A 25,568-nucleotide genomic window follows, 5' to 3' on the forward strand; every position below is an offset into this window, starting at 1 on the left:
CAGGGTAGGGATCTCAGCAAGAGAGTACAGGTGCTGGCAGGGGAAGTCTTTTATGGCCCTTAGACTTCAGAACAGAGGCAAGCTTAATTCAAACCCTTGAAGAAACTTCACAAGCAGGATACACAGCAAAGTCCAGTCTTTGCCCTCTCTAAGGCAGAAGCAGCAACTGCAGGCCAAACCAGCAAAGCACAAACTGCAAAAGGGCAGTATCCATCTCCAGCTCTTCAGCTATTCTCCTTGGCAGAGGTTCCTCTTGATCCAGGAGTGTTCTAAAATCTGTGGTTTTGAGTCCACTACTTAAACCCCTTTCTGCCTTTGAAGTTTCAAACTATCAGACAGATTTACTCCAAATAAGCAAAAGCATAATCTGTGTACCAAAAGCTAGCTTTCTATGTAATTTCTTATAAAAACCATAGAAATTCAGCAGTTATAGAGTTATTTCAAGTAACTATAACTCATGCCATGAGGTAACTATGACCTACGCCTTCACCATGCACAGCTAGTTACTCCAGATATTTTATAATTGATGACACCTTCTCTGTCATCTCTGATGTTCTCACTCCAAATTTTGCAAAACAATTATTGATGAGCAATCTGTGCATTGCGAGTGCACGAGTTTTGGTTACTTCAGAGCGCCGGTTATATTTACTTGGAAAATAAGACTTTTAATATTTTCAAATATAGTATCCCTCATGTTAGCCTTTGGTGCCCATTCACTTCAATGGGGAACACAAATGTAGTCATTTTTCCATGACCAGGGCTTACACAACATATTTTATAAAGTCTCTGCTTATAGTTACACCGCACCCAACTGTGGTGGCACCTGAGGGGTGACTTATATGTAAAAATACGGTAGCTTTGAACTTTTTAAGTACTTTTAATTCCAAAGTCGAATTTGGGGATAACTTTAACTTAAAACAGCCAGCAAGGCTGACCTGCCTTTAAACTGACACTGGGATGGGGGCGTGGTCAAGATGGCGGAGCGCTAGGACGTTCCTTTCTGCGCTCCGCCTCCTCGGCCCGAAAATTCGACTTGTGGACAGTCTGGGGGAGGCCTGGAGGCTTTCCCCGTATCGCGCTACTCCCTCCTGGTGTCCCAGGCACGGCAGCGCCGGTCAGAGCCGGGTTGCGTCGCTCCCGCGGGAGGAGCGGGCGCGGCCCGGCAGTTGGAGTGAGGCCACTGCGCGAGGCGCGGCCTGGGCCGCGGGATGGGCCTTCCCCCTGGGTGCTCCTGGTTGCCAGGGCGCCGGGGATTGAGGGCTGAGGGGCCTTCCTGGGGCCCCCTGATACCTGGTGGGAGCTGCGGGACCCAACGCCTGGTAGAGGAGGTGCCTGAAGAGTAAGAGGTGCTTCTGGGTGCCATCTTGAAACAGCGGCGACTGGCGGAGCTTCCTTTCCCTGGTGATTTGGAGCGAGGTCGGTGTGGCGCAGGGCCCTGGTGGATAGCGGGGACCCGGTTACCTGGCTTCCGGGGGCACACCTCGCTGCTTGAATATTTGGCTGGCCTGTCCTGCAGTCCTGAGAGTGGGCGAGGGGAGCGGACCACTGTTCGTGGTGGCGGCTTGGAGCTGGGCCTTGGCGCGGTTCCGGAAAGAGCGGTGCACGTCGACCGGCCTCGGAAAAGCGATTTTGGAGGACTCACAGTGCTGAGCTGGTGAGGTGAGGTCTGGCCGGCGCACCATGGCGACATCGAAGTCCAAACATGAGCGCTCAGTGAGGGATATGTTGGTAGGGGCACGCTCTGCACCTGGGTCTATGATGGAGGACTTACCTGAGACGAGGGCCTTGGAAAGTCGAGTGAAGATGGAGCTGGATGAGAGCTCTTCCGTGACGAAGGGCTTTTTGACCTCTCTGTTTGAGTCGCTCCGAGGCGATATCCAAGAGCTGCATAGGGACATCTCACGGGAGGTGAAGGAGATACGAGGAGAGGTTACCTCCTTGGGTGAAAGTGTATCGCAGCTAGAGGACAGTGAGATCCCTTGCGGCGAAGAGGTCGCGGGCCTGCAACAGGAGGTAGTTCGCCTCCGAGAGCAACAGGAACTTCTTCATATGGCAGTTGAGGACTTGGAAAATCGCTTGAGGAGACAAAATATTCGTATACGAGGGGCCCCGGTGGGTGCTGAGAAAGGGGTCATCGGGGGCTACGTGGTGGATTTGTTTCGCTCCCTGCTTGGCACAGAAGAGACACTGGAGGTAGTCTTGGACCGGGTGCATCGAGCTGGGCATGCTGGGGGTCCAGGAGACCGCCCCCCAGACATTTTAGCCTGTCGCCACAGTTTTGTCCTCAAAGAAAAGATTCAACAGCGGGCCCGCAACCTCCAGTCTGTCCTCTTTCGTGGGCTCTTTCACGATTTATCTGTGCAGACTTTGCCGAGACGGAGAGAGTTTAGGCCGATCACAGATCACCTGAGGGCACATAATGTGTCCTACTCTTGGGGCTATCCATTCCGCCTGGTCTTCCGTTGGGATGATCAGCTTCGGCAGGTGAAATCGGTTATGGAGGCTGGCCGCGTCCTGGGCCTTGAGGACACAGGCCAGGAGGCGAGTGAGGGGGCGGCCCTATCGGTGGGGGGCCCTCCTCGGTGGCGGAGAAAAGAGAAGAAAAGGAAAGTGCAACACCCGTCGGCCTTGGAGCTGAGATCGGAGAGAGAGGCCGCTTTGAACAGTGTGGCGGCTGGCACCTCGGCCTAGTCTGGGCACCTGGGGGCGCCCGGCAACACTGCAGGCCACAGTCGTAATAATATGTTGATTGTTGCAGAGGGTCGGGGTGGCGGGGGCAATGGATCGGGTTACTGATATGGCGGAATATACTGCCCCGTGGAGATTTTACCTCGTGAGGATGGACGATCGAGGACTTTTGTGTCATATGCACCTGTTGTGCTTTTTGGTTTTCTTGTTATTGGTTTCCCTACGATGTTGGTCTTCTGAGAAGACATCCTCAAGCCTGCTTGCACTAGGCGGCTTAGATAATACTGTGGGTGGTAGTGCTTTTGTCTCCCCTGCTTGCTTTCTTCAGTATAAGCTATGACCATCAAATGTATAAGCTTAAATGTTAGGGGGTTAAACAACCCTACTAAAAGGCTAGCCATCTTCTCAGCGTTAGAGAGATCCGGGAGTCATGTATGTCTTCTGCAAGAGACGCACCTTGTCCTTAAAGATACCTCCCGTATGCGATCCAAGTGGTTTCCCAGACAGTTTTGGTCCTCCCTCCCGTCAAAGCATGCAGGGGTGGCAATACTTTTATCATGCACATTCCCGGGGGAATTCATATCCAAATTGCATGAGGTCCCGGGCAGGCTCTTGGCCTTGCGGATCCGATTGGGGGGTTTTACTCTCACGATCGCTTCCCTTTATGCACCCAACTCCCAACAGGAAGCCTTCTTGAGACAGTCTCTGACTCCGATTCTACAGTCCCCTGATGGTGCTGTATAGCTGGGGGGTGATTTTAATTTGGTGATGGATGGGGACCTGGATCGCTCAGGTCAAAGGTATGGTCAGACTGGGTCCTTGTCGGATTCTGGGCGGCAGTGGCTTCATGAGTGTGGTCTGGTGGATGTGTGGAGGAGCGCGCACCCTACGTTGAGGGACTATTCCTTCTACTCGTCGGCAACCAAAACATAAGATAGATTAGACCTAGTTCTGGCATCTCAGGAGCTTCTCCCCAGGGTTAGAGACCCAGCGATCGAGCCGTGGGCCTTGTCAGATCATGCTCCGGTAACAGTTGAGATTCACACGGACATGGAGAGGGTTAGTCCATCGGGATGGCGATTTAGAGATTCGATGCTTCAGAACGACGCAACGGTAAAGACGATTCGAAGGGCAATAATAGACTACCTTAGCTTTAATGATAACGGGACAACAAGCATTGCAACACTGTGGGAGGCACTGAAGGCTGTCTTGAGGGGTGAGGTGATGTCGCTTTCTTCTAGGGATAACAAGGCGAGGACTCGGCTCCGGGAGGACTTGGAGCAGCGAGTAAGGGCGCTAGAGCGCTCACATAAACGCACCGGTGCTCCTAGAATATGGCGAGAGCTTGAGAAGGTTCGGAAACAACTGAGGAGGTTGGACTGGGACAGGGCGGAGTATGCGGTTGTCCGACTCAAGCAAAAGTATTATGTAGGAAGCAATAAGTGCGACAAGCTTCTGGCGCATAGGTTGAGAGCACAGCAAGCAGCGTCACTGATAAAAATGGTAAGATTTCCTTCTGGGGCGGAGGCACAAACGAGCGACCAAATAGCGCAGGCTTTTGCAGAATTCTATCGAAGTCTGTATATGGCTGAGAAGCCTGGTGACTTAGCCCCAGAATCCTTCTTGGAGGACATAGCAATCACGCCTATGTCGGTGACGGACTCAGCTACGTTGGACCAACCTATAAGGGCTGAGGAGGTTATATCTGCGATTGCTCACTTGCAGACTGGGAAGTCACCTGGCCCGACGGTTTTTCTGCGCTTTTTTATAAATCCTTTAGTGCGGAACTCGTTCCCGTTCTTGTGCGACTCTTTAACTCTTTTCGTCAAACGGGTGTGCTCTCGCCTAGTATTTTTAGACGCTACTATTGTTGTTATCCCGAAACGGGGAAGGATCCAGAGGAATGCGCCTCGTGTAGGCCGATCTCCCTCCTGAATATCGATGCCAAACTGTTTACAGGCATTTTGGCACACCGTCTCAACTATTATATGCTGGGACTTGTGGATCTCGACCAGTCGGGATTTATACTTCATAGACAGTGTAGAGATAATACCAAGCGATTGCTCCATCTCTTGGATAAAACTGAACGTTCCCGTAGGGCGGCGCTTTTCCTGTCTGTGGACGCTGGGAAAGCCTTTGATAGGGTCCACTGGCCATACCTGTTCAGGGTGCTCGAACGCTTTGGACTGGGTTCAGGTTTTATAACATGGATTCGTTGCATTTATCGAGAGCCTCGGGCATCGGTCCGGGTTAATGGGACGCTCTCTTTGCCATTTGTCGTCCAAAGAGGCACCAGGCAAGGGTGTCCTCTTTCGCCCCTTCTGTTTGCGCTTTACATGGAGCCACTGGCGCAGAAGCTCCGGGACAACCCTCAGATCACGGGCATCAGGTTCGGGGGGGATGAGCATCTCATTTCGCTATATGCGGATGACGTAATTTTTACTTTGGCTGAGCCCATGAACTCACTGCCGGCACTAATGGTTGTTATTGAGGAATTTGGGCAGGTTTCGGAGTTCCGAATGAATATGCTTAAATCACAGGCTCTGGGCAAGTTTATCACAGCGGAGCATGAAAGGGACTTGAAGGCCCGTTTCCATTTTACATGGACCTCTTCGGGCCTCCCATATTTGGGGATTGAGTTGGGCACTACGGTCGCCAGTAAAGTAGGTTGGTACAGCCAATTACAATTAGCCTAATTTGCATATCCATTTTAATGAGAGCACAGAGCCTGGGATTCTTTAGCATTGCCCAGCGCACCATCAGAGTCAGAAAAATAATAGCAGAAGTGAAAAATGGGGGCAAAAAGTTAGGGGGCTCCTGCAATCAGCCCAGTTTTCCCACAATGTACATATATCTAACAAAATAATATTACATAGAAGCAGTTGCCACTAGGTAGTTATAGTTAGGACAATGTTTCCACAGAAAAAGCATTTTTTGACTTGCCTATATCTTGCCGTTTGACGAATCTTCATGAAATGTTCCAAAAAAGTGCCCTAATGATTCTTGTTGAGCACAGAAAGTTTTGGGATGATTTGTTAAGCAGGGGCCAAGAAAAACTGGGGGGTGAAAAAAGTTGTGTTTCCATGTCAATTCCCATAGGGCCTTTAGACACATCTACAGACCGCACCGCTGGACAGAAGTACACCAGATTTGGCAGCAAGGTAGCTTTCGGTACGCAGATTGTACTTTCGCTTATTAGGTGTAAAACTAATCAGTAGTTTATGAGAAATTAAAGGGAAAACAATTTTGGATATCTCCGGCCGTGGTGCCTTCATGATATCGCAAATATTTTGTGAAAGTTCATAAATGTTTGCAAATACGCATGCAAAAAGAAGCACTGTAATTGGCTGACCACACCCTGACTAGAAAGTTGCAGCCACCATTTTATTTTACCAGTCACGGTCCCCGAGGGGGGAAAATCCTAACTGAAAGTGGTATAAAGGGTCAGGATGAAGGTACCCTGACCTCAGGTTGTGATATCAGTGCATTTTAGGGGAACATTATGGGTTTAAAATAATTTTGCACCACCATGCGCGATATTCACGAACATTCATGAATTTTTGCATATTTTGGTGATATTTGCAAAATATTAGTGAACGTGAAAAAGTTTGAAATAAAAACCACACTCATTCATACACTAATTCATTCACTCATACATGCACTCAGAGACTCATGCACCCACTCCCCCACTCAGACACTCATGCACCCACTCAGACTCACACAACCACTTTCAGACCCACTCAAACACTAACACACCCACTCATAGATCAACTGACTGAGACAAGCCCTGTGGCCAACCTGTGTTGTGCACAGATAAAGGGTGTGTATGGGGCGGAGTTGGTTGGATATAAGGGCTTGGCTGTGAGCAGTGGCATTTGGAATAACATATAGTAATTATAATCACTTTACGTTAAAAAAACATAGAAATTCACTGAGAAAACCAAAGGTTACAGGAACGTTATAGTTAGGTTCTGAGTTTACTCATACAAAACCATAGAAATTCAGCAGTTATAGTTAGAGTTCTTTTGAGTAACTAAAATGCGCAATCCTGTGCTCTAAGGTAACTAAAACATGTGCCCCTTCGCCATGCACAGCTAATTACTCCACAGATTTTATCATTGATGACATTTTGTATGGTATCTTTGATTATACCACTGCAACATATCTATGTATATATATATATATATATATATATATATATATATATATATATATATATATATATATATATATATACACACATATATAGATCTATATAGATATCTCCATAGATATATAAAGATATATATATATATATCTTCGTGTAGCGGTCACCACTAGGTACTTATAGTCAGGACCATTTTTCCATAGAAAAAGCTTTTTTTGACTTGCCTTTATCTTTGGCACGTATGATGAATCTTCACAAAACTTTCCAAGGAAAGTGCCCCAGTGATTTCTACTGTGCACAAAAAGTTTTGGGGTGATCCGTCAAGCAGGGCTGAGGGGTGGTCAAACACATGCATTCCCAGCTTAAGTCCCATAGGACGTTTGAACACAACTACAGCCTGAACTGCTGGATGGAACAACACCAAATTTGGCAGAAAGCTAGCTGTCGGTACGCAGATTAAGCTTTCGCTTACTTGATGTAAATCCATTAAGTATTTCTGGAGACATTAAAGGAAAAATATCTAGGGCTGTGGATGCTCCCTGACAACTTTAGGAATAATGACAAGCTTGTGAAGGGAAATGCTCAGCTCTGATTGGATGGCAACACTTCAAACCAGGAAGTTTTGGCAGCCATCTTGGGATTCAGCTTCAGCCAAATCCACCAAAAAAAAAAAAAAAGACAAAAGGCCAGGGTTGAGTCACCGTGACATAAAACATATATATTTTCAATTTTACTACTAATCTACTAATTCACTACAGCATTGCAAATTCAGGAAAAATGTAAAAAGAAGCATGGGTGGGCCAGGTTTCGGGGGCATTTACATTTGCTATATGGGCCTGCCATCTCCCTGGGGCACAAAATAAAATTACATGCGGAGGGCTCCACTGCTCCCCTGCAGCCCTGGAGACTGCCACCTTCCTGGGGCATTAGTAAATTGGAATGCGGGAGGCTGCCCAGCTCCCCTGCAGCCCAGGTGCCCACCACTTCCCTGGGGCATTATCATTATTCAATGCAGGGGGCTTCATGGCCCCCCCACAGCCTAGGAGACCGCCACCTTCCCAGGGCATTAATAAATCAGAATGCTCGGAGCACGCCGACCCTCGTAGCCCCAGAGACTATCACCTTCCTGGGGCATTAGTAAATCAGAATGTGGGGGGCCTACCACCTCCCAGGGGCATTATCAACATTCAATGCGGTGGTGCCCCGTGCAGCCCCATGACCACCACCTACTTGGGGCTTTAATGAAAGAATGAAAGGGGACCATTTTGGACCCCCAGCCCCAGGGACCACCAACACCTCCTGTTATTTGCATGTTGGAGGGGGGGCATGTTGCCCCCCCTTGCAGAGCCACTGATGGCCCTGGGGATGGCCACCTCCCAGGGGCTTTTTTAAAGTACCTAGGTCTGACACGTCCTGGGGCAAAGTAAAAAATAAGGAGGGGGCGCATGGGTACCCCCTGCTGGGGTTTTCAATGCCCTGGGAATCAACACCACCAGCGGCACCCCATAGCCCCATGGACTGCCACATCCCCAGGGCTTGATTGTATTTGAATGCAGTGGCCACACAGCCCCCTGAAGCCCTGTGGACCGCCACCTTCCCGGGGCTTGATTGTATTTAATTGTTGGGGCTACACGCCCCCCTTCCCCGCAGACCCAAGGACCACCACCTCCCTGGGGCTTTCTTCTATTTCAATGCAGGGGGCTGTGCGGTACCCTCCCACAAGGCCCAGGGACCACCACCTCCCGAGGGCAAACATGAAAAGCAAAGAAAAATCATGAGTGATGTAATATATGATGTCATAAGCAGTGCATTATGGGGGCTCACGTTATATTTAGCTCAGGTATAACTGCTGAATTTCTATGTTTTTGCACGTGTGAAATGTGAGCCTAACTATAACGGCCCTGTAACCTTTGGTTTTATTCATTGGTAAGTGTTATTTTGTAGCAGAATACTACTAAAAGTAGCAAGGAAGCCCAAAAAATAAACTAGACTGCATATGTACAATATCGGATTTACTACATGAACAGCTGAAATACCCATTTATGGCCACAGTGGTTAATGGAAACATAATAACCAATGCATATCAAATAGAATTCATCTTAATCTACTCACATTTTCTTTGCATGCTCACTGGGTCACAAAATCAAAACTGGCCCAACAAGTCAAACAAAAAGCATCTTTTTTATGAACCACTATGCAACAAAATTAAAAATACTGTTTGTAGTACACAACTATTGGCCACTAAGACAAAAATAATAATCTCAATCAACTAACACTAACAATAATTACCCTTCATTCCCTTTGGGCTTCATAGGTAGCACAATCCAACTAAAATTAAGAAGGAAGCCCAAAAAATAAAGTAGCCTGCATAGGTAAACCTTCAGAATTACTACATGAACTACTAAAGGACACAATTATGGTCACATGATTATCTAAACAAATAAACAAATACATTAGATAAAAATAAAGAAATCACATTAAATTTGATTGCCACTCTGTACTATTCCCTAAAATAGGAATTCCTTGGAGATTACCTCCCTGATAACTTTACATTAATTTGGTGAATTACCACAAAACGCTCCATTTTCTAAATTTTGATAAGATAAAAATGAATAAGATGAACATTTTTGTGATGAATCGATAAGGGAATGCAAACAAAAATGGGGCTCCCAAAATGTCTTTTTCTACCAATGCATTTTCCTTTGAATATTGTATTTAATTTAGCTCGAAAATGGCTGAATGGATTTGCATGAAATATGGCAGGATTATACATTATGGTGCAGAATGATGGTTATTGGGTACTTTAGTTAAGTAGGGTAGGTATTTTATGAGTTATAAGGCACTTCAACTTAATGATATCTGTCACCGAAGTACTTTTGCGGAATTTCACAAAAGTTTGTGAAACTACTGCGGTACATGGCTGTAAACTTATTTAAAAATACATAACAAATTATAAATAAATCCCCTACCTAGTACCACTTTAATAAACACTGAACAAAATGGCTGCCTTTCCATTCTCGAAAAATAGACATGACTTGTCATTGCCATGTAATACGGAGTACTGCAAAGTTCTCATGGTATACTATGGCCCAAAATATAACTAAGGCCTAGCTGTATTATTGGATTGTGGTATCTTTGCGTCACTCATGGTGTTGCATGGGCAATGCAATGCTTAAGTCAGATTTACAACGGAACACAAGGCCACCATGATTGGCCCTGCATTAATTGGTAAATCTGGAGTAACACAAGGCAATGAAATTCACTGTTTTGCATTACTCTGCTCATTTCAATCTACATTGCTACCAAATTTCCCATACATCCAATTGCAACACCATTGTAGCCACTTCACTATACGCTATTCCGCTCTGTCACTCTAGTCTATGCCTCCCCACTGGATGAGACCCACTCTATGCCACTCCACTCTACACCATTTATTCCCAACCTTTTGACTTCTGTGGACCCCCACATTATCAGTACTGGAACCCGGGGACCCCCACTGAGTTATTACTGAAAGCTCGGAACCTAATCTGTTAATATTATTACATTTTCTAAGCAGCCGCGGACCCCCTGAGGAGGCGTCCCCGGACCACAGGTTGGGAGCCACTGCTCTACACTATTACACTCTAAGCAAAGCCACTGTACATCACTCTGTTGCGTAGGTTCTCATTATCCTAATGAGATTACTGGATTCGGGCGGCAGAATCACCTGCACTGTGGGGGACTGAGTCTGAACCCACTACGGATGACACCTGTTGGCCTAATCCGGGTTTTGGTCCAGCTAACTAGCAGTGCCTCATCTCTACCCAAGAGAAGGAATGATTGGGCAAACGAGCGCATGACACAAATGACTTCTCAGGGAAATCATGGTCACTCAGATCTCATCCGTTTCTCTCAGGTACATTAGTCTGATGTATGCAAGGACAATCAGAGGAAGGGTATAGTTCAATAAGGTTTTATTGAAGTAACTGCATCTTTGATAAAGCATGTATTGCAATAACTAGGACGATGAAGGATAACAGGATTAAAATTGTGACAAGAAGAGTAAAACACAAAAATGACACTACAATGTTGTCACTATGGTTGTTAAGAATAGTTCCTACCTAGACTATGTTAGAGCAAAGCATGTTAAGCTCTAATTCTGCTCTTCAGGTTCCCCTGGGAAGACATCATCCCTCATACCTGCGCAAGAGACCTGTAGTCTACATAAGCAGCTGCAGCGAAGCAATCAGCAATCAGCATACAGTCATGGTCATCTGGCTGGAGTCTCCCTCTAACGGATATGGGTCAAAGTAGTGTTTTATAATAAAACAGCTGATGTTCCAAGAAAGGATTCCCACGTAAGAGTGTGTATGTTTCTGTGAACATTAGGGACAAAGTGTTACCACTTGTGCCAGCAACCTATCTTACTGCAGCCTTGAAAAAAGCAAAAAGTGAAAGAAATGTCTTGTTTAAGAACGCAGTACTGGCCTAGGCAAGGAACAGCTAGATAGAGAAAATAAAACAAGACCGCAAATGTGGCTATTGTTAAAATAATAAAAACTAAGCTTAATAAAATATATCTAGGTTAAGGTGGACAGCGACAGGTCTAGTTTGCTAAAATAATGCGTATGAAGCTAGAACTAAAATGGCTACACAACAACTCCAGTCTGTCACTCCACTGAATGCCATGCCACTGAAAACGACTCCATTATACGCTATTAGAGTCTATGCCATTCTACTGTATGTCACTTCACTGTACCCTATTCCACTGTATGCCACTTCACTGTATGCTACTCCACTGTACACCACTCCAATGTACAGCACTCCGCCATATGCTATTACACTCTACCCCACTGAACTGTACATCACTCCAGTCTGCACCACTCCATTATACGCCACTCCACTCTACATTACTTCACTTGACATTATTATACTCTACACCACTCCACTGTATAACACTGTTCTCTACGCCACTCCACTCTACACTGTCACTCTGTACACAACTCCACTTTATACCAGCCCACTCTATGCTATTACACTGTATGCAACTTTACTCTACACCTCTTCAGTGTACATCACTCCATTTTATGACACTCTGCTACCCGCTACTCCAGTATATGCTATTCCAATCTACGTCATTCCACTGAATGTCACTCCACTGTCTGCTATTCTACTGTGTGCCACTCCAACGTATGCTACTTCAATCTACACTCTCCAGTTTATGGCACTCTACTCCACATCACTTAATTTTTGGCTACTTAATTGGACCCCACTCTAATGTACGCCACTCTAATGTACTCTAATGCGTGCCACTGCAGTCTATATCACTCCATTATACGTCATTCCACTGTACGCTACTCCACTATATACTGTATACTATTACACTTTATGCCACTGTACAACAATCTGCTTTAAGCCATTCCACTCTATGCTATTACACTGTGTACAACTCCATTCTATTCCAGTCTACTCAACATTATTACTTTGCATGCAACTCCAGTCCACCCCTCTTCAGTGTATGCCACTACACTGTATGCCACTCTGCTATACACTACTCCAGTAAATGTTGTTCTTGTCTACACCATTCCACTGTATGTCACTCCACTCTATGCTATTCCACTCTACGCCACTCCAGTGGATGGCACTCCACTCTACCCCACTCCATTCTACACTATTCCATTGTATACCACTTCACTGTACACCACTCCACTGTATGCTATTACACTCTACCCCATTCCAGTGTACACGACTCCAGTCTACACCGCTTCACTGTACACCACTGTACTATACGTTACTCCACTATATGCTATTCCAGTCTATGCCAATCTACTGTACAACACTCCATTCCATGTTATTCTGCTGTATGCTCTCCAGTATATGTTAGTCCTCTCTAAACCACTCCAGTGTACAACACTCCACTTTATGCTATTCCATTCCATGATAGTCCATTGGACACAACTCCAATCTATGCCACTCAACTGTATTCAACTCTACACTATTCCACTGTACCCCACTGCATTCTGTGCTATTACACTATATGCAACTTCTATCTTTACCCCTCTCCTGTATGGCATTCCACTCTACTACTCTCCATGTATGCCACTCTACTGTATACTATTACACTCAATCCAGTCCCACAATACACCACTCCAGTCTAACCCACTTCACTTTATACCACTCCTGTGTATGCTACTACACTAGATACTATTACACTTGATGCCACCCCACTGTTTGTTACTAACCTAGACACTATTACACTCCACAGCTCTCCACTGCACACCACTCCACTTTATGCTTTTACTCTTCATGCCACTTCCCTGTATGCTACTCCACTCTGTGCCACTCCAGTGCACTCTCCTTCACTCTGTATAACTCCACTTCACAAAACTGTACTTCACTATAAGCCACTCTACTTGACTTCATTCCACTCCATCTCCGTACACCCCACTGTCCAAATTTGCCCTGAACCCTATGTCCATACACTCTATTGTACAACACTCTACTCCACTCTACGACAGTTTCCAAACCTGAGTGACACAGCACTCCACTCTACGGTATGATGAACCTCTCCTGTTTATAACAGTTTCTTCTAATATGTGCTACATACTTCAGTGTATGCCACACCTCTCTACTCTACTTCACTGTACCCTACTCCACTGTACAACATTCCACTATGGCTGCCTTCTCCCCACGTGTTTGGCGGTCAGGTAATTCCAATTGCCAAACTGGTAATGAGGACATAAGTAGTGCAAAATTTACCAAACCTAAACAAAAGACATTCAATAAAGTGTCTACACGAAGCAACATCTTGAACATCTTTAAAAACAATACAAAGCGAAAAAAAAAGATTGTAGCAAACCACAAACTGGATTAAAATAAAGGTTAAAAACACATAATTACCGGAGCAAATTAGCCAATAAATATTTGCACACATTGTCATGTATGTTACTTCACATTTATAGCAATTGGTTTTATGAACCAAGCAATGATGAATCCTTGGAAGTATTGGCACTCTCGTTCTCCTCTGTTCTTTGAACTTTAAGGCTTTTATTTCCCCAGTTCCAATATATTGTCTGAGCATGACTCATGGAAAGTTCTGGCTGAACCAGAACTTTTCATGGACGTTAAAAAACAACAAATAATGAATGAGGAAGCCAATACCCTTAAGTACCCATCATTATGGGACCAACTGAGGAAATCAGAAAAATACACAGGAATAGTACTTTCAAAATGGTGGAAAGCAATGTCCCTGCAACATTACATTGAGTCTGGTAAAGTTTATGGAGGATTGCATATTTTTACAACTGCGTTGTATAATAAACCTAACCATAAAATGTTAGAACAATGGGCACAGAATTCTGGATCATGCCCAAGGACAGTGAAAGAACCCATCTTAAACTGACACTTCCCTCTGGGGGGGTCTTCCTCTTCTTTCTCTGCCAACTTGGGTAGTAGGGTGCCCACCTCCCCTATCCCTAAATTTGCTAGGTCAACACCTAGCTTACCCAAAGAAGTCACCCAACACTTGAGCAACCCCACCATGACCGACAGGGTGAGGTGGCCTACTTTGCTTTTGGCCCTGGGTTCTGCCGTGAAGGCCAGCACCCAGCAGAGGCTACCGGCAGCTGTCAGCACCCAGAACCGCACCCTAAGCTCTCCACTGACACAGGGTGACCTGTTTTAGGGGCAACTATGGGGTCCTGGCACCCCTCTTGCAGTTTAGTTTGGGGGCTACCACATCCTATAGGAAACATCCTCCTTCTACTTTGCCTTCTGTCAGTACAGACCGCTGCCTGTCTACTGAGGACTTTCTTGGGGTCAGGTGAGGTCTCACCAGTGCCAATTCTGGGCTCCCCCCCTACTGGAGCAGACAGCCTTGGTCCCACTGGAACTCTGTTTACCTACCTTTCCTTTTCTTTTTCCCTTTTTTCCCTTTTCTTGGGGATCTCTGTCTCTTGTCTGGCTCTCTAGGACTTTGGGTTGAGGAGATGCCTGGGGCAACCGCCCTATCTGGGATCAGACTCACCTCTGGGAGGTCATTGCCCAAAATACAATCTCTGGAGAGGTCACCACTGACCACTGCCCTAAACCAGTCAAGCATACCCTCCCTCTCTAGGGGCACTACGGCTACCGGTTTGGTGGTGACCTCACATGTGGCTATCCTTACTTTCCTGGTCTCTGCTGAGACATACATGTCTGGGGTAACCAACCAGTAACTCACTATAGTGTGACTTGCAGAGGTGTCTCTCAGGCCAGTGGTAGGAATCCCATTCACCTGAATGGGATGAACGCGCCTACTCCCACCCTCAGGGATCACCAGCCCACCATCTGGTCCTGTCTCCCAGACCAATGCTATGAGGACCTCATCATCTGAGGAGTCTTCCTTTATGGCTAGACTGAACAGCCCAATGCTAACCACTATCTTGGGACAGGCCGCCTCTCCCCTGAAATGACCTGTCCACTGACAGTCAAAGCAAGCCCTCTTTCTTAGGGATCCTGGGTTACAGAGGGAGTCTCTGTGGTGGGCTTACCACCTCCTTCCTTCGGTTTTTGGGGACCTGACCCCACCTTCTTGGAGTCTCCCACCCTGGGACTTGACAACCACCCTGGTTCTCAACCACTCCTCTGTTGTCTCCCCCAGAAGACTGGGGTTCGTCAACTTAGAGTCCACTAGATGCTGGCGTAGCCTCTCTTGGATACAATTGGTCAAGATGTGCTCTCTCATGATCAAATTGTATAACCCCCTCATAAGGATTTACTTTGTTACCATGTATCCAGTCCTCTTGTGCCTTAAGTGAAGTGTCTACAAAGTCAACCCAATACTGGGTATTGACCTTCTAGTTGTCCCTGAACTTCATTCTGTACTGCTCTGGGGTTAGACAAAACATCTTGGTTAAGCACCTCTTCATGCTGGGAAAGGAATCTGCTTCCTCTCCTCCCCAGGGTCAGGAGCCTTTCCCTCCCAGATATTGGGACCAACTCCCATAGGAGTGAGCCCCAATATTGGGGCTTAACCCTTCTCATTTAGAGAGCCCTCTCAAAGGCCTCCAAACACGTGTCTATGTCATCCCCCTCTACATAAGCAGGAACAACCGACTTGGGTACCCTGGGACAGAACCTACCACCCATGGACACCTCTACTTCTCTGTTGCTTCCACCATCTATCTGTTCAATCTTTGCCACCTTCTCTGCCTCTAAAGCTATGGGGGCAACCTAGGCCTCAAAGTCCCTTCCCCTGAGTTCCAGGTCTGCTTCTTCTTGGTGTGATGCCACAGACCCTCCCCTCCCACAAGCTCTGGATGGGGCTCTAGGTGCTGAGATTACAGTTTGGCAATCGTCCTCCTCCTGGAGGTTGGAGAGGACATCTTCCCCCTCCATTCCTACCTTTGAAGCTTTCTCTGCCTCCATCTCCACTACCCAGGCTTTAAGCGGCTTGATCATCACAGCCTCCCTAAGGTTGTTAGCAGCAGATAATCCCCTCTTTCTGAACAACACCGTAAGCTGAGCTGCAGCGAGTGTAGGTAGGCTAGCCAGATCAATGTCCATGGTCTCCCTTAGGTTTTGTGTCACTTAAGTAATTAAAACATTTTTCCAAATTTGAAAAATCAAAAATCCTTTGGCTCTAAGTCAATTTAGAGGATTTGTAACTTATTTCACTTTAAACTGTAGTGTGATATAAAACACAAGTACTGGATCCCACCACTGCGCACCAAAAATGTTGGAAAGTGGATTATTGGTAAGAGCAGGTAGGTACCTACACCTATAAATAGGCCACTAACCCCCTCTTAGGTCCAGTTAGGTCTCAATAAATTAAACCCTGCTCAACCCTTGGTAGCTTGGCAATGGGCGACAAGGCTTAACTTAGGAGACAAGTGTGTAAAGCATTTAAAAATCACAAAATAGTAAATAAGTAAAACACAAAACACAATAAAAATCCACATCAGTTTATACAAATAGACTATATTTTCTATCTTTAAAATGACAATCAAATGATTAAAATCAGATAAGAGGAACCAGAGATATGAATTTTTAAAGAATTCATGTTTTCTAGCGCATAGAAGGAACTAGCGCTCAAAGGGTTAAAAAAGGTCACACTGGACAGGGACAAAGTCCAGAGTTGGAGCCCCCCACAAGGCAACACTGTTACACTTACTTTCAGAAATGTTTCTTGATTCAGGAAAGTGGTCCACAGCACTAACCAAGAGTTCAGAGCCTCTGGTTTCCCTCTTAGAGTATGGGACTACAACTCTCTCAATGCACGTCTTCAACTTATGGAGTTGCTCCAAATGCCTCCAAACTTCTAGATCTTCTTCCAGAGGTCCTTCTTGGGTCCTTGAAGAGTTCACTACTTTATCCAAGTTTCCAGAAGCTGTGCTCCTTGGGAGTTGGGACTACAATTTCCAGAATGCACCTGGTCAGAATCCTCAAATGGCCACTGCACACTGGTCGGCTGGGCTCTGCTTGAAGGACTTGATGCAGGTGACTCTAGGCAAAACATTTTTACCTGTAGCAAACAGGATGTCCCTTCTTGAAGCAGTAGAAGACAGGCAAAGTCCTTTCAGTGGTGAAGACTAAGGGGGTCCCAAACACCGCACCGCGGTCAAATGACCGCGGCGGTGATCACAACTTTCCCGCTGGGCCGGCGGGTGATCTCAAGCAGATCGCCCGCCGGCCCAGCGGGAAAGCCCCAGCAAAGATGAAGCCGGCTCTGAATGGAGCCGGCGGATTTGCTGGGGTGCGACGGGTGCAGTGGCACCCGTCGCGATTTTCAGTGTCTGCTTTGCAGACACTGAAAATCTTAATGGGACCCTGTTAGGGGGCCCCACGACACTCGTTCCCGCGAGCCTCTTCCTGGTGGTGTAAACCGCCAGGAACAGGCTGGCGGGAAGGGGGTCGGAATCCCCATGGCGGCGCTGCATGCAGCGCAGCCATGGAGGATTCCCTGGGGCAGGGGAAAACCGGCGGGAAACCGCTGGTTCCCCTTTTCTGACCGTGGCTTTACCGCCGCGGTCAGAATTGCCCCGGAAGCACCGCCAGCCTGTTGGCGGTGCTTCCTCTGCCCTCTGCCCTGGCGGTTACAAACCGCCAGGGTCAGAATGAGGGCCTAAGTGTGCAGCTGGTATAATCCTTCAGAGTGCAGTGTCCATGTACAAGTCAGGGGTCCAGCAGGGCAGTCCTACTTCTGCTTTGTCTTATTCCTTGTTTGGATCTGAGGTGTGGGAGCAGCTCTGCCATATTTATCCTTGCTCCTGGGTTGGAAAGCGGGGGTGTCTATCCAATCACAGGAAGGGGACCTTTGATGATCAATTCCTGGGAAGTGTAGCAAAAATCAATCCCAGGGATCAACATTCTTCTAAAAACCAATATGGCTGAAACTGATTTTTGGACTTTCGATCTGGCTGAGCCCACCCATTGGTGTGACTAGAAATCCTAAACACACCCTTCTCCTGCCCTCTCCTAATCTAATCAAGAGGGTACCTAATAGTCTGGGATTGCAGGCAATGGGGGAGGTCCTGATTTGCATCAAATGTCCTTCCCTGCCTTTGAAAAACAGTTTGGCTGCTCTCCCCCATCCTGTTTCACCATCTGCTGATGCAGATCTCCTCCCTCAGGCACATCCTTTGTGTTCAGCCCAGGCCACTTCACACCTCATCAAGCCAGTCAGGCCAGGCTGACAGAGGGTGGTCAATCAGAGAAGGGCACTACAGAGCTGAAGTTGGCAACTTTCAGGTAGAATTTTAATACTCTTTACTTGAACTAGCTATACTAAATCTAACAATGGCAAGTCGTGGGATTTATAATAACAATTAATTTGATACCAAACTCAAGATACCTGGCACTTTTGGGGACTGTGTTAATTAAAATAAAGTCTCCCCATTCTAGCCTATGGAGGCCATTGACTACCATGAGGGAAAAACAAATGTGGCTATTTTACCTCACCAGGGCTTACAAAACAATTGCATAAGGTCCCTGCTTATAGTTACATGCCACCCAATCATAGGGGCATGTAGGGCACACCTTAAGAAAGACCTATATGTAAAAATAAGGCAGTTTATGAATTTGGAAGTACTTTTAAATCCAAAGTTGAATTTGCATATATCTTTCATTTAAAAGGAGCCAGCAAGGCAGGCCTGCCTTCAAAATGACACTAAACACCTCAGAAGTGCACCTATGGGTGCACCACCTATGCTGGGATCCCTAAACCTACATGCCCTGCCATATACTAGGGACTTATAGGTAGGTTGACATAGCCAATTGTGATTAGCCTAATCTGCATACTGATTTTACACAGAGCACAGAACCTGGGACTGGTTAGCAGTATCAAGGGCACCATCAGAGTCAGGAAAACACCAGCAAAAAGTGAAAAATCGGGGCAAAAAGTTAGAGGGGCTCTGCAATCAACCCTGTTTTCTCACAAACATTTTATTGATATCCCTATTATCCAATTAGATACACCTGTGCTGGCAGGTGAGGGAAAAGACCAGGCCCAGATGGAAAAAGACCCAAGTGGAGTACCTGAGAATGTCCCTTCCACATCACATGTCCAGTCTAGCACTGCGTCCATCTCCCCACTCCCACCAGCAGTAGAGGGTCTGGATACAAAACAACTACTCACTCTCACCTGCCATTCGGTGTGCAGGGTCTGACAGCAGCGCTCCACTCCACATGGGCGTAGGCACCATCAGACAAGGCAGGCATGTGGGTCCAAGGTGATGTCAAACCAACAAACACTTGATGGCGGGCTGGAGGAGACAATGCTGCAGGTTCAGCACCAACAGCAAAAACATATTTGGTTGATTAATTGGAAACTGACACTGGGGTTCAACAGCTTGACAAAGCAGCTGGCAGAAAATCAGGCCCATATTGACTCTAAAGTGAATGCACTGACAGATGCTGTGAACCAAATATGCATTGAGCTGTCGGAGGACAAGTGCCAGCAAAGGCGCAGGGAGAGCAGCAGAGATGTCAGGATGGATGTCGTGGCAAAGGCCATAGGTAGGCTTGCACAGGTTACAACAACCCTGTCAAAGCGCATGGTGGCCTTACAGGTTGAAATTGGCCACTACAGTGGGGATGGCTCACGGGGCCTACCCCAGATTACAGCAGCCGTGAAGGCCATGCAGACTTTCCACACCCCACACTGCCAGCGGGGTGTTTGCTGAGGTCCAGACAGTGAGATGTCAATCCTCAGCAGCCAGCATATCTACCTTTAATGGTCCAGGTATGACAAGAATTAATACGGAAACATTAAATGTTCCAAACATTCTGAACGTTTCAAATATTCCGAATGTCCAGGATGCCCCAGTTGCTCCAAATGTTCTTTTGTTGACAAGTTCTCACGGATTTGTTAGTCAAAGTGGATCAAAGGTAGAAAGGATTCTTTCACCAAGACTGTTAACACCTACACTCATTTTAGATCCAACATCAATGAGAAGTCAAACAGGATTTAGTCCTGATGTGAGGTTTCCTTAGAGATCCCCACCAGATTTGGTGCCCAGATCAGAACCTGCTATGCAAATGATTATTGTACACTTAATAGGAGATTATGCTTTAACACTTAGGAAGAAGATATGTTTATTGGGAATGCTCCAGATCAAGTAAATGCAGGTCCTTCAAGCCCTGAAGCATTTCCGAAAACACTTATAAGTTTGTGAGGTCTTAATGCCTAGGAATTAAATGATTAGTCAAATAATTTGAGTCCTGCAGGGGCAATAAGAGGAAATACAAGTTGAAGTGAAAGATCAGTACAAACTCCAGAGAGAGAGAGAGGTCACCCAATTGCCAAAATTGAAACTAGATCCAGCTGAGTTAGATACTTACAGAGAGGACAAATTGCAAAGACATTACAAAATGTGCAGGGCAAGTTTATGAAAGATTATCTGAACTAGCCTGGAAATATGATCAGGAATTTGGGAAATCAAAGCCTTTCATGCGGAGCTATCGTTTAGAGTTCAGTGACAAGGATATCTGAACATGACACCTCTAGGAATGAGATTGCAGTTTAGAGAATTCATTTTTACATTAAAAAATTAGGCGCATTAGACAAGTGGGAAGGATGATGGCCAAAGTAAAAAGATCAGAAGAAAGTGAGAACAGAACTGCCTCCGACTGGAGTGAGGGAAATGTAAAGATGCTTCCCATGAGAGAATTTTGTGGTGGAAGGTATGTTCATGTACCTTGTAGTAGAAGTGACATTCTGTAATTTACAAGTGATTTCCAGAAATTGAGTAAGAAACCAGGAGAATGGTACAGGCAGACTGAAAGGTTTGTGAAACTTTTCATATGTTTGAGGGAAGATTTAAATATGTTGTTTAACATTGTGTTTCCAAGTAACTGTGGACTGAATGCAAGGCATTCACCGATTGGTCTGATAGAGAAACTCTAAGAGATCCAGTGACAACTGCGCTGTCTGAAGGGCTAATGAAGAAGTAGGCGAAAGTGACTGACTTTTTGAAACCCAAGGTGTATCCCAAAGATATTGATTGGCTATGAATTGACAGAATGACTCAAGAACTTAAGGACTCAATACATTTCTATTATGAGAAATTGTTGCAGGCTTTCAAATATTTCAGTGGTTACTGAAAACATTGAGGTGAAAGATATAGGTAATTTTGCACTCAGATTTGTTCAGGGACTAAAAGCAGAAAAAAATACCCTAATTCAGCAACATTTGATTTGTTGGCAGAACAAACCGATTAAGGAGATTCTGCAATATGCAAAATATTGCAGTGATGAATTGGATTTAAGCAGAAATGTCTCCATATTATATCAGCTTCAAGCTCTCAAACTTGCCTTCTCGATCATCAGTATCTCATGCATGTAAGGAAGAATTCCACAAACCAGTTGCTCACAGTCTACACATTCCCCATGCTAGCTTCCATTGAATGTGTCTTTTGTCTCTCATCCACTTTTATTTCTCTGCATGATAAATGGCTTCGACAGCATAAGTAAATACGTAGGCCTGGATACATTCCTAGCCCACTTCAGTACAGACAAACATATCTACCTTTCCAAAAATTTCATGTTTTTAACCTAATATTGACTTATCCTGACGGGATACAACAACATGTATGTGATGTAAACTTCCATCTGCAAATGTGCTTTTAAGTATCACTTTTCCCACCACCATTAACTCTCATCTGGACATAACTTAAATGTCATTTTGCTTATGTATAACTCTATCACCCATATGGACACATTCCTGTCTGTTTCAATCAATACAGTTTGTCATACGAATTCATGGTGGTTGACACAGACTAGCTTACATGCTCATTTGTGAAGGACTAAGGCTTCATGACAATCTACTACTGTCTACATGAACTGACTTGAATCTTGCTGCTGAAACATATTTCTGATGGATACATCTGCCTGTGGATTCCTCATCTTTTGAATCCTCCCAAGGTGAACGCATTAGATGGAAATTTGTTTCTTTCTGGCTCTTCAAGTCGATAAGGAGGCCACAATGGAATGGCTTCGCACACGACTACATATTACATCATCGGAGCATAAGAAGTCCTCACTGGCGTGCGGCCTTCAACACTAATGGTTTTTCTACCTCTCCAGATGTTTCACTGAGTTGCGGGAGCTTTGTTGTCGAGTTTTCTTCATGCAACAATGTCTCCGCTGAAGAAGTTGGGCTTTAAGACTTGTAGAGAGTGTGGAGGTCACATGTCGGTAACTGATCCGCACGAAAATTGCCTCTGGTGCCTGAGTTCTGGCCACGACTTCGCGGGATGCTCTTCTTGTCAGAGTAGGAACCTGAAGGCACTAAAGGAAAGGAAGGCAACACTGTTCCTTACAAAGGCTAAGAAGGAGAAGTGGGTCTGTCGAAGATACGGGCCGCAAGAGGAGTCGTCATTCCACAAGTCTTTGAGGTCGCACAAGAAGCGGTATTGCACAGCCCTCGGTCTTAGATACCAGTTTCCAAGTCTCAGTGCCATTCGACCTGGGTGATAACTCCCATCCTATCTCCGCCTCAACTGAAGTCACCTGAGATGTCACAGATGCCGTCTTTGGTTTAGATATTGGCGTCCCCCACAAGTCCTGTGGTGCAGTTCTCTCCTGTTACTCGACAGGACCAGGAGGTAGAAGAGCAAGAGTCAAATCAGGCCCAGTCTCCATAGGAATATCCAACTTTCTGGCTCCTGGGGTGGACCTATCTCATTCCTTAAATGCTATATTTAGCATATTAACCAGGGCAATGACCCGTGCTGGTGCGCCTGCGGGCCGCACGGGTCCTTTGGCATTCAACCTGGAGGTTTTCCGACTCAGATTGACAGACTCCATTCATGCCTTTTATGCCCACGATTCCATATCAGTGGACTGGAACATTAATGAGAAAGACACTATCACCTTTGGAGATGACAGCACCACTGGCACTGATATTGTCATTGGATAAATCTTTTCCGGTGCCGAGTCATTCTACTCCTGACTGGAGTTATATCCCGGCTCCGGCTTCACTGGCATTAAAACAGGCATCCTCAGTGTCAGCGCACTCATTATCGATGGCGTGGCTGGAGTCCAAATTGAGGTCTAGGAGGGAGGACTTGAAGCTTTTGGAGGAACAGCAGTATTTAGAAGAGCAGCAATACCTCTAGGAAGGAGACTTTGAAGGTATTGAGGTGATGAGTGGGCGGACACTTCCCCTGACTGGGAATTGTTATCCCCTTGGGGTATTTCTCCTTTGGAGGTTACGTCATATCATGGAGTAATCAGGAAGGTAGCTGAACCTTTGGACTTGAACTACCCATAACAGAGTTGAAATCTAACATTCTGACTGAGGTTTTTCTCTCATTCTCTGCTGTGTCGAAATCCCTGCTGCCTTTTAATGAGGCTTTTTCAGAGCCAGTCCTGGATCTGTGGTGGAAGCCTGTGAATGCTCCTGCTGTTTTAAAAGTTATTGCCAGGGGATATAGAGCTCTGCCAGGTGACCCACAGTTCATGAGTCAGCATCCGTCACCTGCATTCCTGGTGGTGCAGGCTTCTTGTTCTTGGAAAGCTGCTCCTGGTTCCTTCCCTATGACTCCTGCTGTCGGGAAAATAAAACGCATGGAACAATCTGCTAAAAAGATCTTTTCCTCAGGTAGCATGGCATTGAATTTAGTAAATGCTACATGTGTGTTGGGCAGATATATCTATGCACAGATGGACTTGGCCAAGGAATGTGTTCCCAAACTGCCACAGGATGTTCAGAAACATTTTAAGCAGGTGTATCAGGATGGTCAAGCTGCAGCTAAACAGGTTATTCACTTATGCCTGGATATGGCAGACTCTGTTGACAGAGCCACGGGGACATCGATTGAGAGCAGAAGGCATCCATGGTTTAGGGGGTCAGGGTTCTCCCCTGATGTATAGTCCACTTTAATGGATCTCCCTTTTGATGGGTCCAGATTGTTAAAAAAAAGCCAGACTCAACCTTAGAAAGGTTTAATGAGAGTAAGAGTGAGGGTTTGGCTGCAGATCCTCCTTTCATTGGAGGCAGCACTTCTAAGGTCAGCAGTCTATCAATGCCCTCTATAAATCCTACAGAGGTTGTGGGAGACCTAGGCACCATGCTGCCGTCCATCAGTCTTCCTCCTCCTCTACTTCATCCTCTGCTGGAAACCTTGCAGGAAAACAGCCTAGTTCTCTTCCCTTTCAAGAGCATATTTTTCCCATGGAGGGGAGGTTAATGTAGATTTTCCTAGTAACTTATGACGGAAAGTCTTAATTTTATTAAAGACACGGAGGCGAATATTATGCGTTCTTTGCTTACTTTAATTTAAACAGCAGCAGTCAAGAAACTACAACTCCCAAGAGGGTTAGCTAAAGACTAACCAATGGGAGCAAAACAAAAACCAGCAATGGACCAATAGCAAAGGACCACAAACCATAGAGTGTACACTTGACTGCAAGCAGCCCTCTTTTCTTGAGCTAGCCAGTCAAATAGAGTCATGGAACAAAGGATAAATAAGTCCAACAATTGCCAAGGATAAGGAAACGGAACACAAGTCTTGGACCACAGCGATGAGCCGAGAGGTCGATGGATGAGGAAGCTGATCCTGGACAGGTTGTGCTGACGATTCCAGAGGTCTATTCTTGAGGATGGACGTGATGGAGGTAGCAGTGTTACCCGGAAGCTGGAGGCAGTGCCGGAGTCGCTGGGTGGGAAAGAAATAGTACATATTAATAAACGTACTGTGGTGGGATAATATTCGCCTCCGTGTCTTTAATAAAATTAAGACTTTCCGTCATAAGTTACTAGGAAAATCTACATTTTATGACAAGACCGGAGGCTCTATTATGCGCGTTTAAAGCTGGTCAACAACTAAAGACGAAGCAGTTCTAACAGGTTTACAATAAAAGGTTTTAAAAACATTATCGTTTGACCAGTCTGCTGACCTGAGAATGTCCTCTAAACTGGACCCAATAGCGAAAGCTTTTGAGGGCATAGCTCCCCTGGAGGAGTGTGCTCCAAAAACGGAAATATCTATTCCCGCTAGGGACATAATCAACTTAATCCAGCTGGCCAAAGTTGCCGAAGTCACTGGATTGTGGGGTTTTCGAAAAGAAATTAACAATTGATTGGAAGAGGACGTTCTCAGGTTAACGGTTCTTTTTTCATATTCTTTTAAACAAAGACCTACACATAACTTTGGTTTGTTCGGAAAGAAAGGGTAGAAAACAGAATGTAAGTTAGTTTTGGTACGTTTGGAAACGTGAAAGAGGACCCCTGAAGGTAAGAATTGTCAGGCAGAGACGTCTAGGGACCTAA

This window comes from Pleurodeles waltl, chromosome 3_1 (genome assembly GCF_031143425.1).
Source record: "Pleurodeles waltl isolate 20211129_DDA chromosome 3_1, aPleWal1.hap1.20221129, whole genome shotgun sequence".
Taxonomy (NCBI): domain Eukaryota; kingdom Metazoa; phylum Chordata; class Amphibia; order Caudata; family Salamandridae; genus Pleurodeles; species Pleurodeles waltl.